The sequence below is a fragment of the Cuculus canorus genome, chromosome 9, assembly GCF_017976375.1.
Source record: "Cuculus canorus isolate bCucCan1 chromosome 9, bCucCan1.pri, whole genome shotgun sequence".
Taxonomy (NCBI): Eukaryota; Metazoa; Chordata; class Aves; order Cuculiformes; family Cuculidae; genus Cuculus; species Cuculus canorus.
Genome location: NC_071409.1, coordinates 22,664,849 through 22,679,094, shown reverse-complemented (window position 1 = coordinate 22,679,094; position 14,246 = coordinate 22,664,849).

The window sequence follows — 14,246 nt, the reverse complement described above, 5'->3', positions numbered from 1 at the left end:
GAAGAAGACATCCGCTGGACACGGATACTCTTTCAGGTTTTTGTAGGAATACAATAATCTTGGGAACACGCTGCTCATGAAGATGCCATAGGGGAAAGTGTTTTTTAAACTGAACTGTTTTCTGCTTCAGTGCTTTGAGTGAGTTTGTTACCCTAATCTGATTTGTTATGTGCTCGTCGTAGCTGCAGGCTTGATTCTGAACAATGTGTGATCTCAATGGATAAATATTAAGGCAATGTCAAGTAATTTTCTGCTTTAATTCCGAAATATAAATTCTTTTATCTGCTGCCTTGTGTTTAGTGATAAACATCAATTTCATCAACATCACTCACAAGATTGGTATGCATGTGGCCATAGTTTAGATTCAATATAATATGTATGGTAAGTTGATTGAAGGATGACACCATAGAAAATGTGCCTGAGTTTATGCATTGCTTTTCTATTTTAACAGTAGCTTTCATCATTGTGAGGCTCTTCTACTAAATTTCACAGTTGATTTTTCTGTCAGTTTTTTTTCCTGAATATTAGAACCAAATCAATACTTTTAAATGTCCAAGAAGCCAGTTACTCATCTGTTGCATACACCAACTAATGGAAATGACAACATCTGCGTAGCAGTTCTTCTTAAAAGAACCTGATAATTTGACTCAATATGATATTTAAGATTTTCCTATGAGCTAAAGAAGGATCCCTTTGTACTTCTTCCTCAAAAAGTATTCTATATCTCTACATCCTTGCATAGAATCTTTATGCGGTTATGACTATGACACATTTTTTTTAGCCATTGCATCTCTTTAACAAAGTAAACAAATGCGGATGTTTGGTCTCCTGGGGGCACAGTGTTGATAAGTTTATTATATGTGTACAAATACATGCAGTTAAGCATGCAAAATGTGTTTGCACCTTTCCTAGTAAGAGCTATCAGAAAACACCGATAATTTTTTTCGAACTCTGAGGTGGTGTTATCTTGGTGACAGTTGGCGTTATGATATTGATTTGCAGATATATAGAAAAAAACTGACGGCATATGATCTAGAGATATTTAAATATTATGACCGCTGTTGGCTGCAGTACCGTGCACAAGTGTGATATAACACAATTCCTGTTGAACCGGAGCAATTTTAGTAGATGGGAGAGATTTATTATGGTCACAGAAATCTCGTGATGTTTTGAGGTTATGCATTTCATTTATTTCAGTGAAAATAAGGTTTCCCAGAGGAGTCAGGTTGACACCAGAGAGAATGAAATAGTATATTTTCTCTGCCATGAGCCTAGAAAGTGCCAGAAAAAAAATTCTCCACATCATTTTTTACCTTTAGACAAGAAGACATATTTGCTATCTCAGCTCAGAGCTCTGTTTAAAGGTCTGGTTCATAGCAGTGTGAGAAGTGCTGTACAGTGTGTGAACTTGGACTCTTTTAGGAATTTAAGCATCTAGGTAAGTCTCAATGTGGTCATAACATCATTCTGGTTGGAAGCGACTCCAGGTTTCCTTGGCATCCTCAAAGTCCACATTTTTCAGTCCTAAAGCATAAAGCTTTAAAATTTCTAGGCATACTATTAGTACCACATTTTAACTGAGTCTCACATGGGACATTCCTTATCCCTCTAATGGACATTCTTATGTTATCCTTACCAAATTAGACTTCGTGCAAAATACAGGGAAAGATAAGATTCATTAGCTCGATGGCCGATTCCTTGTGTTTCGTAGACCCATTACTAGACAGTTGAAGTCCAGCTATGTGATTTTTATCTTCCTTTATTTTTGTCTTTTGCATTTATTGTTAACGTTGCCCTTCTTTTCTGATGAGGTGATTACTAAACATAAGATTCAGAAGGCTTAATCTAACTTGATATTTCAACGTAACTCACTGGTGTTTTCCCATTAACTTTTTTCTATCATTAAGAAAAACTTAATATTTTCAAAATAACTAATGTCAATCTCAATTATTTCATATCTAGTGAGTTACTGAAATCCAAACAAAAGCATTATTCTTTTTTTTCTTACTTACAAAAGATCTATTCTATAGCTTTTTTTTTACATTGTAAAAAAGCTAGTCAGTGCTCTGTTGTGTTTCAATGAAGAATGGGGTTACAATTGTCTGTGAGTAGCTAATATATCAATTTAAATATATTTAGTCATTAATTAAGTCTCCTCCTTTTTGCATTCAAATAGATTTCTCTCCAGGGAATTAATTACAGAACAAATTTCAAGCTAATCTATCTTTGCAGTCCAATGTAATATTGTGCTATAAAACCCACTTTCAAAATGAATTGCTGTCTTTTTTTAAACAACTTGGCATCATACAGTTAAACAAACCCAAGAATCAGACTATGATTTGCTCTTAAATATACCAGTGCAATGCAATGATGCTTGTTGATATGATGGTCTATGCATCTGAGAGAAGAACAGTTGATGGATTCAGAGATGATTGCAGATGTTTCAACTCTCATATGAAATTTAGATTCAATTTTTAGGTTTTTATTGAACATAATAATAGTTTTCCCACAGAAACAGAGATTAAGTTGTGTGTTCAAGAGTTTATTTTTTTTTCTAAAATATACATTTTTTAAAAAAGTAAACTATCCCGATAATCTTTCTGCTTAAATGGATTGTGATTATTTCTGTCAAGACCTGATATTCTTTTTACCAGGAATACCTCATCTCCTGGAATGAAGACTAATATGTTTTGCATCTTTGGTCCTACAAATCTTTATCTATGCCCTTTGGTTTAGTAATGTCAGTAATCGTTAGCCTTGTTGAGACATTTCTGCTATGAGCCATCCAAATTTCTTTAGATGCATTCAAAACTGTTTGGATGTCTTAGATTGGGACCAAAAGCTCCTCAGTCTTGGCAAAAACCTCATCTATGTTTTGAAAGAAAAACAAAAAAGATTAATTAAAGGAGCATGTATATTTTTTGTTTATTATGAAATACCATTAAAGTCTGGGGCTAAAAACAATGATGTTTCTAAGAGTCATTTAAACTATTGGTCCAGAGAAAAACAATTGAAGAGCACAGTGGAAGTACTTGCTGGTCCAAAACTGTCCCAAGCTGAAGTGTAGGAACTCCCCAGTGCCACTAGTCATTCATGATTCCCATGTTCTCTACCACTTAAGTCCAAAGACCAAGAATAGTGTCGGAGCTTTTGTTCTGGACAGAAGACAAAATGCAACATTCAGTATAACTGCAGTCTCTTTTTTTAACGTTTTGGATATAGCTGACCTCATTTGAAAACTGTCCTTTTTCTTTCCATTTGATTTATTTTTGCTATAAGCGTTGACCTCTAGGCAACTTTATTAAGTGGAATCACTTTTCTTTTGGTGCTGCTTTTTAACAGCTTTCTGGTTTACCTGCATTTTCCTCCCCAGGAGAGGTTAAGTAGAGGTGACCTCAATCACACTTTCCTTATCCCACACTTCGCTGAGTTCTGGCGTATCTGTTCTGTAAGCTCAGAGCTACTATTGTTTGAGCTTGCATTTCCACTTCTCCAAGGGAGAATTTGTCATTACTGATCTTATATAGTTTGCTTGATAAAATAAAATCTGCTTTTACTTAGCTCTTACTTTTTCACCTCTACAGCTTTCCAGACTGCAGTGAGCCCACGTTCTTGGTCACTATCATAATCACTTCTAGAACAATAAGTAACAAAATTATTTGTGTGTAAATGCACTGTTAAGACTGTACTGCAGAACAGTTCATGGCAGTTCAGTGCACACAATCTTTTGTGACAAGCTTCTCTTCTGGGGTGGTTCGCGGAGTTAAGGCTGTTCACTATCATTGCTATTTATTAAAATAAATGAGTAAATAACATCTGCTCAGTTTGCTTTAGCTGTGTTGGCTGGCACTGAATTTGAAAGCTTCATGGTTAGGAAACGTAGAAAGAGACTTTTTTTCAAACAACTAAAAAGCTTCCCATTTATATCTTTGTATCTTTAGGGGAGTTTCCTCTCTCTTGTCTGTTCAAAAGTAAAGATCCTGCACTTATCTACACGGTGGGGCAAAACCACCTCAAGCCTCCTTCACGGTAAAACCAAAGGGGCCACAATACACTCTGCATTTACCTCAGGACAATATATTTTAAGTAGTTCAAGGTAAAAGTGAAAGCAAACAACAGAAATAAAAAGCCTATATTTTTTTAGCCTTGAAGACAGACAGTCTCATAGACTATCCGGATTCGGAGTGCTGTAATAAAACTAAGACTTTTAGTAGTTATCAGGAGAAGTGAAAAGGTTGAGAGGACAGAGCATGAGGTGATGCGCTGGTCAGACAAAACCAGCTTTTCTTATGGATGTTTTTGGTGTGTTGTGTTCTCAGGAAAGTATGTAATAGCATCTAAAGTGTGGCTTAACATTGTGGTTGTGATGTGAAACAGGAAATACTATTAAAAACTATTACTAAATGCATATATATACATACATATATTTATTTGCCTGAACAGGGGCTGCAAATGCAAGTAAAACTACTTGGCGGCTGGTTACCAAAAGCAAAGAGGGTGAAAGCTAGTTTTGACCTTTGCAGACGCAGGAAGAATATGGTACTGCATCACAGCATCTCAGTTAAAATGCTGTAGCTTTCCTAAATACCCTGATGTGTTCTTTGAGTTTTTGACAATTAAATGGGCTTGAAAATCGTATAGTTGTGTAGCCTCTTAAAACTGTACAAAAAGGTCTGTTTGCAGAGGTGGACAATGGAAAGTTAAAATGGTAAGAGGAGAGAAAGAGACGGACAACTCTTAACAGACATGTTGCTGTTGCCTCTGCTTGATGACACTCGTGCGCGTGGTTTTCTTCAGCAGTTAGAAAAAAATATTTTCTTTTCTCTTTTTCCTCCTTTCATGTAAACGTTGGGCTGGTTTTATGTGGGCTGCAAGGGGAAGGAAAGAAGCAGTTTCTTGCTGGCAAACAGCTTGAATGCTGTTAAACACAGAAGCCCAGCAGAGAGGAGAGGGGAGTACTGACAATCACAGGGTAGCAACCGGCAAATAATCTGCATTGGCTAATCAGAGCTCAGAGCTGGTACTGTGGCATCCTCTGTTTAGAAAATAGACTCATTAGGTAAGTTAAAGAAAAAAATGAAACAAACTACAATAGTCCTAAAGGATATTATATAAGCAGAATGTGAACTGCCAGCAGATGTCATTTATTGCAGGTGCAGAGCAGCCTATCTGGGGCACTACTGTCTCAGTATGATTTGAAATGAAATTGTATTTTCATTTCTAAATAGAATAATTTCATATTTTCAAAAATATGAAAATTATGTCCTAATGCTTAAAAACGGGTGGTCTAAATATGACTAATAATTTAATGGAAAGTGCAGCTTCATGCAGGGCTTTTTTTAAATTACATATTACAGGAAAAATTCTGACAACTTACATTACGTCTAAGGGTTTTGTCTGAGTCTTTACTGTGTTTTTCTGTCGGGGAAGAGATTCTGTTTATTTTCTAGACGACAGCTCTCTGGAAGTAATGTTGATTGGGTACCGACAGATTGTTTCATGTACTAGAGATCTGCATTTACATGGTTTTCATGTACAAGTTTCATATTAAATTATTATGAAATGTAGATATCCCATTCGCAAGATAGGGTACATGTCAAAAATGTATTGAGGTATCTGTCCACCGTATGCTGTTCATACTCTGATATAAGAAAAAAAGCTACTGTTTAATGCAATGCCACCATTTTGCTCTTAATGGCATATATCTGCATTCAAATCATGCAAGGACTATTTGTTTTTTTACAGGGCCTGATCCTACTTAAACAGATAGTCATGAATTTTACTGAATATCCAAGTACCAAAACAGATAAATGCGTGCATGCAGCAACCACTGCCGCTAACTTAACCAGATTTACGAAGTTTGGATTATAATTGATGCAGTTTAATCAGAATAGCCACATCTGAATTTGTCTCTGATTTTCAAGAGCAATTTTGGCCAAAAGAGGTGATAAAGCTAGAGTCATACGTGGACAGAAAGAGCCACATGCTCTTAATCTGTCTGTTTAGAAAGCAGCAAAATAAAAATCCCATAATTTCTTTACACAGGAACACTCAGAGATCCCAAAGAGTGTTTGCATCCCGAAAATCTCAAAATGAAAGTAGTAAGAATAAAATAGCAAATACACTTATCAGTTAGTGAAAAGCTAGAATTACTTTTCTGTTACCATTTTGCATATGCCTATGTTTCACCTATTTAAAAGACCTCTTTGATTTTCCACTCTTTCACATTGGAGGAACTGCAATCCATGATATATCAGAAGGCTGTAACAGTTTCACAGAAATTTTAGACCTGAAGGATGATGGATGTTTCAAGAAACAATACTACTTGAAAAGAAAGAATTAAAAATAAATAAAAGAAAAAAGATGAGATAGGGAACCTCCGCTGTGAATTTGTGTCCTTTTGATTTATGTGAAAGGAAAACTGAGTTCTTGTGACATGAGTGAAAAGGACTTTGAATTACTCTGGAGTTAACCTCAGGATATTCTAAATTTCCATTAGTGAATATATGTGAGAAAATATAAGTTGTTGACTGTTAAGAAGAATTTTCTGCTTTTTCTTTTAGTAATTGCTGATACTCATTCTATTTTCTCTCTTCTCAGTTTTCATCCATACCTGCAAAATTCAATTAAACCCAGGAAGAAATTATACTCAAATATTTGGGGGCTTGGGTATCTTAAAGATGTTTATACAATAAATGATTGAGTGAGGCATTAGTAAAGCACCTGTCTAGATTAGGTACATAATTGCTATAGTTTCATGTCCTCAAAGCTACAGCTGATGAGTAATAACACTTCCTTCAGCCATCCCTAAACACAAATACAGCTGATAGGTTCCAAGCTATTTAGTTCTGTAAAGAATTTCTTGCTTTGTAATTTTAAATTTCCTGTTTAGCCTCCTACATAATGAAATTTGGGACTGTTTTGTTGACTCTGCATTAATTGATACTGGTTGGCTCATCCACAGGCAGATCAGCAGTGCGTGGGTGGGGTTTTTTCTGGAAACAAAGACCCTTGCTCACCTCCCTCATTTACTTCTGGTGGCAGGAATCCAGGCTGCACGCAGCTATCAATGGGCATAGAGAAGCCACCTAGCTTTCTGTCCACTTCCAGTACTTTTAAAAAAGAATAACTGTATTATAGTAAGGGAAATGACATTTCCACCGGCCCCTTCTAAGCAGATGCCCTGCAGGGAGCTTCAGGACATTTGATCTAGGGCTCATCAATTTGTGCTGTCTTTTGCCTCTTCTTTGACTGTTTGCTCCTAATTTGGTTGGACTCCAGTAGTGTCTTGGGCCAAACAAGGTTATTTTCCATGACAGCTGTGTTGCTGTTTTCCCTCTACTCACTGTCCAAACAGTTGTCTGCACTTTAGCTTCAGTGCAAGCCATAAATGAACTCATATTCTTAGTATTTAAAGCCAGTCATGTCATTTGTAATAATGATGTACCTGAATGCTTTAGTTCTGAAATTAAATCATGTTAATCAAGGTATGAGATACATTGTCTTCCATGTCAGAAGTGTTAGATCTGTCCCAGTCCTCAATTCTGGTATTTGCCAAATTAAAATTGAGAACCTGCAAACTTCTAACAGAGTCACCCGTGCTTTTTAACTGGCTTTCTCTCATCCTGACAGCTTTAGCAAACATCTGACTTGTTAAAGAAAGTGAAAGACTTTCTTTTCTTTAACTGAATCTTCTTTATTGTCTCTTTAGTCCTAAGGACTAAATGAATGACTTCTGAGTTTACCTCTTTAGTCCTAAGGACTAAAGTAAAGTAAAATTCATCTCTTAAGCTGATGCACCTCTGGTATTACATAAAGACTACAGGAGCCAGAATTTGTGTAGTTTCAGATTAATAGACCTTTGTTTGTGTAAATTGTAGCTTCAGTTTGCATACACGAGAACCCAGAGAGAATATTATTTTCGTTGTCTATGAAATACTGCTACAAGACTTAAGTATTCATGCTGATGTTACTGATTAAATTTGAAGAGGCTGCAATCACTTTGTACTACAGTCAGAATTTATTTCAAAGTATCAGAGAACTAGTTTATCATTCTTTCCTAGTTTTGATTAATTATTTGAAATCTCTCCTCCACCCATGTGTTAGATACTTGTTTTCTTCCAATGATCAAATTATTCAGGCATAAGAATTGAATGCCATTATGGTTCAGCTACAAGAGTTTTACATTAGCCAAAATATGAAAAACAAGTTTATAGTACTTTATATAAAGCCAGAGACTGTAAATTGTATTGACGTGTTGCGTTTAGGGAAATCTTTCTTTACTACTGTCCATTTGCACAATGTAAACTGATTCTTTTACATAGCTCTCAAGAGAGCATGTTCCATTCAGGGAAATACATTAAAGCTTAAATTATTCAGTGTACTTTGCTTTTAATGTTCTGAAATCAAATTCAAATATTGCAAATAGATCTCTTCTTACGTATTAACAATGGAATAAATACGAGTATTTTGCCAATAGGAATTCTGCTTCGTCTAAGTTTTTCTATTTGTTTGGTTTTTACCATTCCAAGTTGGGTGGGGTTTTTGCTTTTCACAGCATCCTATCTTCTGTTTAGGTGTGACTCTTTAGCCTGAGCTTAGAAAGCTACTGTGTCACTGAAAGAACAGCATGTTTTTCATCCTCCCGTTTCTTCACAATACCTGTTTGTATAAAGGACTTGTTGATAGAAGACAATACCATACAAGCTTTGTGGCCTATAGGGGACTTGACAGTACAATTCAAAATAATAGGAAAAAAATTGAAGGAAGCTATTAGATTATAAAGGTAGTTATTTCTTTGATGTCTGAATAAGAAGTCAGATGCTTCTACTGTCTTCTCACACCTTCCCTGGAGGTGTGTAAGGAACGGGTGGATGAAGTGCTTAGGGACATGGTTTAGGGAGTGTTAGGAATGGTTGGACTCGATGATCCAGTGGGTCCTTTCCAACCTGGTGATTCTATGATTCTTTGAGTAGAAACTTATCTATGATTTAGGCTATGCATACAGATGTAAATCTGACCTTTCTACGCTGACTAACCGTGCATGAGTAATTAAGGTTCCCTTTTCCTAGTAGCCAGTTGGTGTCTGAGTTCGCTTGCAGGTATCGTGTTACTGCAAACTGAAGGCTACTTGCAAGACAATAGATAAAACAATTCCTGACTTGCAGGGAAGTATTTCTAGTGATGATTATAACTATTTGCTACTACTAGTAGATTTGAGGTAATACCTAGGGATAGACAGAACAATTTGAGGTTCAGTCCTGCCAGAACACAGACAAATTACAATTGCAAGCAGTTTCTTTTCTAAAGACCTAAAATATTACAGACATTATACTAAATGTGTATCATCTACTTGAGCTAAAACTCTTTGTAGTAGCATTGCATCCGTGATGGTATTTTTTCAGTAAGATCAAGTAGTTGTACAGGAGAATGCACTATGGAGCATCTGCTCTCATTTTGCGAGGATAGTGGCAAAAGGCAGAGTGCGGCACGATGCCTGATGTGCTCCTGGAACAGCCTGAGATGATCATGCTGCACCTTTTGGACTTCAGCCTTCAGCTATAGATTTAAAGAGTTTTCTGTAGGCAATTCTAGTGTTTATGGAAATAGCTCAGTTTTTGAAAAATTGGATGATAGATAAACTTTTACAACTTCCTTGCAGCTTTACAAGCAGGAGTTTGAGTCTTGGTCCCTGTGTTAGCGAAGCAGCAAAAAAACGCTGTGGTATGGGAAGTGGGAGTTATTTATGTCCTGCCAGGAGTATGTCACAGCATCTAATTTTAATGAAGAATTTTTAGACTTACAGCTACAGGTGAGTTTATTTCAGGGACAGAAGTACTGGAATTCCTGAGGTGAGGATGTTGGAGACGGGAGTGCTCTGCATGTTGCTGCCATGTTGCAGAATTTGCTGTAATGACTGCCAGTTGATTTATTGCATTGTTTTTCCTCCTTTCCCTGTTCTTTCATGTAAACAAAATTTGCTGCCCTTGAGTTTCAAAAATTGGTATTTTCCTATCTACATTTAACTTTCTCTACAGTGAAGAGGTGCCACCACTGACTCACGCGGAGCTTGTATTAAACAGATTGTTTAATGTATTTACCTTCGTTTACTTGAGCCACTTACTGCCAGTTTTTATCCTTCCCTGACCTTCTGACAGTTTATGCATGGTTTCAAAGCTAATAATATCTGCTAAAAGAAGCATCTTCTAAAAATCATATGCTGTGCTACAAATCACTCGTGAACAGGTTTGAATTCAGCTGGAAAATTGAGGAAACACTGTTAACTTTATGCAACCTATTAACTGTCTTCCTATAAGAATAGAGCACGTTGATTTTATAGGACTGGTTAATGATCACCTTGAAAGAACAGCTCAAGGACAGGAAAGTGTTTAAAATACATAGTGATGGCAACAGACTTTTCTTTCTCTGATGTTTCATTTTATTTTCTTCTCTAAAACCTAGAAAACATATCTGAAAATATTTAAATTAAGACTTGTCAGGGACAATCGGCTACTGCAGTTACATGAGGAATATAAAAAATGATATATGCTGATTTTAGGCACAGAAGATTTTAGAGCTTTGCAGAGCTAAACTGCCTGGTGATCTAGACCTTGTACTTGCAAGTTAGCTTCGTCTCTTCTTCGTTTTAAGAAACAGATAGGGAGAAAAAAATGCTTTTAAGAGACTGATCATGTTTATGAGGATGAATAAAACATGTAGATGCAGGCTGTCTTTGTATTCAAGTCTTTGCGCTACATTTGAATATAAAATTCTGATGAAGAGGGTCTTCCCCGCTGACTTCTCTGTGCTGAGGGAGCAGGAAAAATAATTATCTTTTGTGGAGAAATATGTGCAAAATACGGGAGCAGAATAGAGAAATATTACTGCAGGGGGACATGGGTCGATGGAGTAGAGAATTTGAAGAACTTAGTAGCTTCTGCTTCTGAAGTAATGGAAGTGTGTTTCTGTAAACACTTGCGCTCTGAGGATCTCATAGACAGAGGATTTGCTTGCGCTTAGGAAGACTGGTTTTGTTCTGCTGTTCCCTGAGAGATGACCCTCTGTGATTAACAGATAAAATTACCCTAAACTGGTGTATGGGGACAGTATTTTTTAGGCTTAATTTACATATTTTGCTAATTTTCTCTTTAATTACACAATGAGCTTTTCTTACTGTGACCTTGTTTACATTAAGAAAAATTGTCAATAGATGTTTGTGCCCCAGCCCTAAGGAGTTTACAAATCCTTTCCACGCACCTAGTCTTTCTGGGATCGGCTCTTCTGAGCAATCAGCGTCAAGTGGGAGGGATGAGGCAAGCAGCAAGGAACCGCTGGTGGCTGCCACATGGCAGATGTGTCTTCTGGCTGCCAGCTCCCAGCTGCAGACTACGCTGTTGCGCGAGGTCTTGTCCTCTTTGCCACTTTCCTGGCTTTGAGTCTGCTGAGGATGACCTCCTTGGTTCATCCCTGGTGAGCCCTTCCAGCCATAGCAGGAAACAGCTCATGGAGGAAGTATTCATTACATTCTTGCTTGGACACAACAGTAGTGGTCAGGGTGGTAATTAAACCACAAAAAGTGAATATGCATTTAAATTGTGCTGTGTGCTAGGCTTGCTTGGTCTGATATAAAAACTACAGAATCCTTTTACGTAGGATTCTATTTCATATTACTTACTACCTATCAACTCGATGATCCAGTGGGTCCTTTCCAACATAGTGATTCTATGGTTCTATGATTCTATAGCTTGAAGATACCACAACTTTTGTCTTCGTGGTAGAGTCATGTTTGGAGATGTGTTTATGGGTCTTTGCAGGATGGATACAGAGATGCAGAACTATAATGGCTCTGCTGCAGAGTCAGTGCAGTGTGGTAGGACTTTGACGCTGCTTTGCAGTCTGTTTCAAAGTCTTTGGTAAAGTTGTCTTTGGTGTTTAGCACGTTTATGAATATTTATGTAGTGTATGAGATCTGAGAGGAAGTGAACTGTTAAGAAATAATTCAAGCTTTAGCGTATATATAAGACAAACAGAAGGAATGTTCCACTTGATAAATTTACTTTGAATTTGCCACTGATCAGAAGTTTAAAGTGCTACAGTGATTAGTGTGTACCTGATTACTTATTATTATAAAATCCATAAAAATAGATAAGTAAATTGGTACCAGCAGATGAAAACAATCGGAGCTCCCATTCTGGTCACTCTATGTTGAACACAGGTTCTTGAATTACAGCCTGCTTTCTACTGTTGTCTTTTCGTTCTTTTTTTTTTTTTAAAGCAATATATTCCTTTTTCTTTTGATTAGTCTCTAGTTTACAGCTAATAAAGCTCAGAAGAGATTGCCTTTCCCCCTTTGTTTTAACTTAGTTAAATTATTATCTTAAGAAAAGCACTGTAGGATATTTCATGTTACTTCTTGGGTTAAAGGTAAGAACTTTTTTGCTTTACAGAAGCATAAATCCAGAATAATTACTGTATTTTTATTCTGTTAAATTAATCTAGGTTTATCGAGGTGTGGAAAAGTCTGGCTGTCAATTGCTGGCAGTGCCGGAGTTGTCAGAAGAAAACGAGCAGAAGGAAATCTGGTGTAGGAATGGAGAGTGTGAGGTGTGGGGTTAGAACAGCAAACCCCTGGGAAGTGTGTAATAACAGTGGTTACCTTTTATTTGGAGTAGAGGAGTACAGGGGATAAACATACTGGGTTTGGTTCCATGCACACAGATGTTTTGTGATGAGACTGAAGAAAAGGATTCTTACAGGAGTTATGGATGTATCTAGACAGCAATACCCTTCAGCAGGAGTGGGGAAAGCAACTCAACCTTCTCTTTTTTCCTGTGGGAAAAAATATATTTCTGATAGAATAAATTTTTCTCTTTTTGCTACTGGTGCTAAATTCACTGTATACTTGGTATATGATTCGGCAGTTATTTTTTTTGTCATGCGAAGCCTACTTGTATGTGTTTCTGGAGGAAAGGGAATTTTATATGGTTACAACTTGTTTTCTCATAAATGTTCCCTTTTCTGGTTTTGCACTTAATGGTATCTTTCCTCCTGTGTTTCATTTATTTATTTATGTAAAGCTCATAGCTTTTTCTCAGTCAAATAGGTTTTCAAATGAGATTTCTCTGAGTTGCTATTTCTCTTTCTGTATTACTCTCCTAAAGATTTGGGGTTTCCACCCCCCCCTCCAGACTCCGGTTCAACAGATTCCCTATTTCCCAGTAAAGAACCTTCCCAGAAGAAAGAGGGATCTGAATTAGGACCCCAGATCTCTTTCTTTGGAAGTTAAGAGTCAGAAGCAGAGATTATTACCTGGGATTTTTGGTAAAGATTTGCAATTCTTTATCAAACTGAGCAAATCTTGCAAATCTAAACAGTGTTTCTCTGGCTGTACTGTGTCTGATAAAGAACTTCTGAGACAAGGCATGACCCATTCAACGCCTCCCTGCAAAAAGACCCGGTGCATCCCACCCAGCCCCTTGGCTGGGGACATACAAGATCTCTCTGGTAGGAGCTCAGCGACCCTGCGGAATACGGGCCCCCTGGAAAAGAGTTGAGCAACTGAAAACTCCTTCTTAGCTGACAGCGTTTGATGCATTGTGTATTCAAAGCACTTGTTATATCCCAAACTGTCCCACTGGGAATCATCTTACAGGGTTGCCCTCAAACTATTCTGGACCAGCTTTTTACCGGATGGCAAATCCCTATATAAACCTCCAGTACTCTGGAGGATAGTGTGCAAAAAAAGCCTGTTAGGCTACAAAGATGGTCTGTGTATGGGAGTTCCCTTCCAGTTTGTTTACTGTGGGCAATTGCTTGTTTCTAGGTGGTTACTCATGCTGATAATGATGTGCAAAGAGCGAGATGTAGGAAGAGCTGCTAATATACATGAGCCCAGGATGTGGGTTAAGCTCGGGGATATGTACAGATCATCTCTGAAGTACTGGAGCAGTGATTATGGTGTGTGAAGCTTGCTGTTCGTGAGCCGCATGAACTGTCCTCTATTAACGCAATAAATGCAGTGCTCTTTGGTGTATCAGAGGAAACGTCTGGAATTTTGCTGATGTCTCATAACCCAGACCGAGCTACTATTTTAACCAAGATGCATCCAGAAATACTTGACTGGTGACAATTGTTACCGTACTAGAGAAATATCTAGTGGAAGAAAAGCTTGTGTTCAAGTAATTTCTAGAAGTCCCAGTGGGTAAAGTTAAGCAAAGATGTAGTTATTTCACATTTCTTTGAAATCG